Here is a 6,492-nt window from a genome sequence, read left to right on the forward strand (position 1 = left end):
ACAGCTGAATCCTCGCAGACGAGTAGTTTGTAGACGTGATCTGCCGATACTAGTCTTGTAGTGGATGAATACTACAGGGATATACGAGGCTCACGAGTGGCGACCCCTTGACCTGCTCTTATGTAGCGACTCCCGCATAGGTGGTAGCACAAGCTCCCGTAGTGAGCACGCATGCCCGAGATTTCCTTCCCTTGGCAGCCAAAAATGGCGTGTTTCATGAGTTCATGGAAAAAGTTTTTGCTACGCTACTTTTCTGTTATAATCCCTATCTCTATTATGGTCTCTTCACGGTTCTTGAGACTTGGTGCTATTATGACATTGGAATTGCTCACGTTCTGGGGACCGTGCTCAGAGCTGGGGGTGTCCGTAGAGATGGAGGTGCAATATTGGAATCATTCCAGTAATTAATCTTCCCTGCTGTGTTGTTTGAAACGACAAGTGAAGCCCTATGTCTGTTGATTTAATGCCAGAGCACACAAGGCACGAAAACTCCCCACATGTGAGTTCATCTACGTACAAACGCAATCTCTTTTAGCCTTGATTGGAGATGAAGTATGGGTTGGTGCATCTACTGCGTACTACTTTGCTGAGTCGGGACATTCGTGAGTTTTGATCATTTTGTCATGAGGAATGTGATTGCGTCAGAACTAGCAAAGTTATGCTTAGTCACTGATTTTCCAGAGCCCAGGATCCAGACTTTGCAACACAGGGAGAGCTCGGAGGGCAAAAGACCGAGCTGAGTTGGGTCGTCACGACTGGTTATGGCACCAAGAGGAAGCCCTTGCTGAGAACTGTCTCTACTCAAGAAGCATATGCCTCTCATGGGCATTCTTGTTACGCTGCCTTGAATCTTGTCCGGCTGTTCGGAGGATAGAGTAATGCGAACAGTAATCTACTGTTGTGACCTAGGAAGCTAGAACACGCCTACTAAGAGCATAAAACACTTCATCCATGAGATGGTTACCTTGAGGGTAGTACTTAACAACTTCTCTATGATCGTTTCCTCTATTAAATGATTCATTTCTTTTGGTTTTTGGATAAAGAAGGTACTTACATTATGCCTACGCTTTGCCTTATGGAAAGGCTATATAAAAAAGACGCATTTCGAATGAGATATAATTACCTTATCAAAGGATTTTAAATGTAGGGTAATTTATTGAAATTTGTTCCTCGAGAATTATCATTCATAGGCATTTCCTTGTTGGGCCTACATATGTCTAATATGGAAACTTGAAAATGCATCTATGGATTAAGTAGCGGTAATACATTGTGTATTGGTTATGTTTCTCATAATCTTTTGCTTTACTGTAGATGAAAAAGAAAGGATGCTAGTAGAGCAAACACTAATTCTCTTTAGTCGGTTTCACTATACACACTTCACTTGCGCGAACTGGCTAATTGCAGTAATTTATTCGCTGTAACAACAACTTTTAGCTATTTTGTAGAGAGTATAACTTCTGCTACGAATGTCTAATGGATATGCTTCCAAAATAAAAATTATCGCTTGTCCAAAGATATGAAACTTCTCACTTTAAAGTAGAATGCGATTCCTTATGTATTAGAAGATATGCGGCTTGCAATATGGCCGTCCACAAATTTCTGTCACTACGTTTGAGCAATGTGCGCTCATTCGTGGTGTGCATTGGGTTGTAGTGGATGATTTATAGGCCATTTGGATGCATTGTGATCCTTATTGGATGTGCTGATAGGCCTAGATTACCTTGTGGGATGCTATTTTTATGGACGCTTTGCACATAGATGCTATTTTATGCTGAGGGACAGCTTTGACACATTGTAGGTGATGCACTGATAGTGTTATGCTCTCTTGGATGAGATATTGGTAATGCATATGCCCATGGATGGTGTTTATGCTTGAGTCATTTGGCACTTATTGGCATTTTGGATTGCCATTGCAGTTGGCATTTTCTTTTGGGCCAGATTTGCTCATATGGATGCATAGTACATGCACATGAGTCAGCTGCATCTTTTGATGCTTTGAGCTTTGAGTTTTGGTGATATTTCACTCTATTGTGGCATACACATTTGGGTGCACCTGGTATTTGATGTGATTCTCTCTTACAGGGACTAGCATTTGGGATTTTGCTTTATTTGCATCATGGCATCCTCTTCCATGTCTGAAAAGGAGTTTTTCAACATTAAAAAGTTTGATGGGACAAACTTTTCTTTGTGGAAAGAACAGATAAGGGATGTGCTTATTCAAAAGAAGTAGATTAAACCCTTGGCAGGGTTTGAAGCTAAGCCTGCAAACATGTTTGAGGATGATTGGAATGAGTTGGATGCATTAGCCGCAGTCTACTATTAGACTTCATCTTGCAGAGTCAGTTTATTTCACAGTAGTAAATGAGCAGACTACGAAAGATTTGTGGAAGAAATTGTGTGCCACTTATGAGAAGGAAACTGCCTCTAATAAAGTTTACTTGATGAAGAGGTTGTTTAAGCTGCAGATGAAGGAAAGGGTCTCCATTGCTTCTCACTTGAATGAATTCAACATTATTTTCAGCCAGCTTCAGGCTCAGAAGATGAATTTTGATGCGGAGACTAAGGCAATATTTCTCTTACGTTCATTGCCATCCTCATGGGATACCTTCCGTACAGCTGTCAGTAACTCTGCACCTGGTGGAGTACTAAAATTTGATGATGTTGTGGGTAGCTTGTTGGCCGAGGAGATTAGACGGAAGTCTATGGATGGCAACAAGCAGGATGCAGCCTTAAATGTGCAAAGGGGGAGATCACAGTTCAGGGGGAAGTCCCAAGAAAGAGGAAAGTCTCGTAGCAAATCCAGGGCACGAAACATTGAGTGTTACCACTGTGGCAAGAAGGGCCATATGAAAAAGGATTGCTACAAGCTGAAAAGAGAGCAAAAGGATAAGAAAAAGAATGCAAATTGGGGTGCAAATCAAAAGGAAGAGAGTCCAAGGGAGGACAAAGGAAAAGTGAAGATCGAGGAGATCAATGTAGTCACACATGATAGTGACAATGATGTTCTCTTCATGTCTACTTTATCTGCAGAGTTGCTTACCACTTCAGATGATGCATATTCCCAGGATTGGATTTTGGATTCTGGTGCTTCATTCCATGTTACTCCCCATAGGGAATGGTTCTCCACTTATGACAGTGGAAAGACAGGTTGTGTGCATCTTGGAAATGACTATGCATGTGACATAGTGGGAGTAGGTGACATAAAATTTTCTTTTGCAAATGGATCTGCATTTGTTTTGAAACATGTGAGACATGTGCCAAAGCTGACCAAGAGTCTTATTTCAGTGGGTCAGCTAGATGATGCTATTTTTCACACCACTTTTGGCTTTCAGAGTTGGAAAATTTAGAAGGGCTCTATGCTTTTGGCTAGGGGTGCCAAGTGTGGGACTTTGTATCCTTTACATGTATCAAGGGTATTTGATCATGTTGTTGCAATAACCGAGCAGCCAAGCACTTCTTTGTGGCATTGCAGGTTGGGGCACATGAGCCAGAATGGAATGAAACTCTTATGCCGTTTGGGTTATATACTGCATTTGAGTTTCTCTGATTTTGAATTTTGTGAGCACTGCCTCTATGGGAAGTAGACTAAATCAGCCCATAAAAGAAGGGGAAAGAAAGAGTTTGAAAAACTTGATTTGGTGCATTCAGACGTATGTGGTCCCATGCCTACACGGTCATTAGGCGGGGCTGAATACTATGTGACATTCATTGATGATGCAACTAGGAAAGTGTGGGCTTATGCTATAGCTCGGAAGAGTGATGTGTTCCAGGTATTTCAAAAATGGCTGGCCTTGGTTAAGAATTAGTCAGGTAGAATGCTTAAATGCCTACGGACTGACAATGGTGGAGAGTATCTCTCTCATGACTTTCAGCATTTCTATGATACACATGGGATTACGAGGGAGCTCACATTCCCTCATACTCCAGAGCAAAATCTAGTTGCAGAAAAGATGAACCGTACCATTCAAGAAAGGTTGCAATGCATGCTTTCCAATGCAAGTCTTTCTGGTGGTTTTTGGGCCGAGGCAATGAAGATTGCAGTGCATGTGATCAATAGATCACCTAGTAAGAGTTTGGATGGTGGTATTTCTGAAGAGGCATGGAGTGGCAAGAAGCCCTCTTACTCTCATTTGCATATATTTGGGTGTAAGGCATATGCACATGTGCCAAAAGAGCTTTGAAAGAAGCTAGATCCTAAGTCTAGGAAATGCATCTTTTTGGGTTATGGTGAAAGTGGAGAGATGGGCTATTGTCTCTGGGATCCAGAAGCAAAGAAGATCATACACAGCCATGATGTAGTCTTCAATGAGAAGAAGATGCATAAGGCACCCATGAGGGATGTGGAAATGAGAAGAATCACTTTCCAAGATGTGAATCCACCTGCATATGTTGATAGACAGCAAGCTGTCCATGCACCAAATGTGCAAGAAATGGTACCACCAAGTACTCCCACAGGTATACAATCAAGGGTAGATGATGATGGATCATCTATTGGTGGAAATGATGAGCCAAATGTGGCTGATATGTAGGTGGGACAGCAAGCTGAAATGCCCTTGAGAAGATCATCTAGAGTGTCTAGGCCGCTTGATAGGTTTGTTCCAGGGGTAGACTATGTGATGCTTACTGATTGCGGGGAGCCTTCTTGCTATAGAGAGGCTATGATGCGTGAGGATCGACGCAAGTGGGAGTATGCTATGCAATCAGAGATGAGTGCACTTATGAAGAATAAGACTTGGGACTTGGTTTCTTTGCCACATGGAAAGAAAGCATTGCCATGTAAATGGGTCTACAAAATGAAGGTCACAAGTGATGATGTGCCTAGGTACAAGGCCCATTTGGTCGCTAAAGGGTTCAAGCAAGAGAAGGGTGTGGACTTTGATGAGATATTCTCTCCAGTTGTGAAGATGACCACACTTAGATGCATGCTTGGACTAGTGGCATAAGAGGATATGGAGCTTATACAGATGGATGTCAAGACAGCTTTCTTGCATGGGGATTTGCATGAGGAAATTTACATGGTGCAGCCGGAAGGCTTTGAAGAAAAGGGCAAAGAGCATTTAGTTTGCAAGCTCAAGAAGAGTCTTTATGGTCTTAAGCAAGCGCCTAGAGAATGGTATCAGAAGTTTGATGCTTTCATTCGGTCCCGGGGTTTTAGAAGGAGTGAAATTTATCACTGCCTCTACACTAAAAGGGCTAAGGATAATAAACTGATAATCTTGGCACTATATGTGGATGATATGCTATTGGCTAGCAGGAATACTTATGAGCTAGATGCATTAAAGGCCAAGTTGCATGAGGCCTTTGATATGAAGGATTTGGGACTTGTAGGTCATATTCTTGGTATGCGCGCATCACGCGTGATCGGAGTAGGAAACTCCTTTGACTTTCACAAAAAGAGTATGTTACAAAAGTATTGCAGCATTTCAATATGGAGGGGGGGAAGGCAGTGAGTACTCCATTGCCTTCATATGTGAAACTGAGTCATATAGATAGTCCCAAATCAGATGAGGAGAGGGCCATGATGGCCAAGGTTCCTTATGCATTAGCGGTTGGAAGTCTTATGTATGCTATGATAGCTACTAGACCAGACATTGCATTTGCAGTGGGAGTTGTTAGCAGGTATATGGCTAATCCAGGAAAGAGGCATTGGGAGGCAGTTAAGTGCATCATGAGGTACCTGAAGGGTACCAAGGAGATGTGCATCTGCTTTGGTAAAGGAGACATGCGTGTACTTGGGTACACAGATTCAAACTATGCAGGGCATGTGGATAGTAGCAGATCCACTTTTGGTTATGTGTTCACCTTTGCAGGTGGTGCAGTGTCGTGGATGTCTCGTGCACAGAAGTGCATTTCTTTTTCTACCACAGAGGCTGAGTATGTTGCAGCCACAGAGGGTTGCAAGGAGGCTATATGGCTTGATCAGCTAGTGGGAGATTTGGGGATTCATACAGGTGTACCAACATTGCATAGTGATTCCATGAGTGCTATTCAGCTAGCATGGAATCCAGTCTTTCATGCAAAGACCAAACACATTGAGGTCAGGTACCATTTCATTAGGGAGGTACTTGAGGACAATCGCATAGAGCTTGTCAAGGTTCATACAGATGATAACCCTGCAGATATGCTGACGAAGAGTCTACTTACTCAGCGGTTTGAGTATTGTCGTGTATTGATGGGCATTGGATAGTATGCTCACTGGTTGTTCTCCCTTAAAGGCACATTGTTATTTAAGTGGGAGGTTGTGGGGGTTAAAGGTCACTGTGCCTTTACCCCACTTATGTATAATACTCAAACACATATATAAATGAATGAAAAAGAAGATTAGGGTGTTCTGCACCCACCAAAACTTGTGTGGCTCTCTGTTTCTCTCTCCCTCTTCCGTTCATGCTTCCGTTGAGAGCACTCTCAAGATATAGTACTCTCGACCCTGTTATGCACACTTATATAATTATATGTGCAATTTAAGAACTTGAAAGTGAACTACCCTGCAAC

The sequence above is a fragment of the Dipteris shenzhenensis genome, chromosome 29 (assembly GCF_047967505.1).
Source record: "Dipteris shenzhenensis isolate YYH24624 ecotype China chromosome 29, Dip_SZ_1.0, whole genome shotgun sequence".
Classification (NCBI taxonomy): domain Eukaryota; kingdom Viridiplantae; phylum Streptophyta; class Polypodiopsida; order Gleicheniales; family Dipteridaceae; genus Dipteris; species Dipteris shenzhenensis.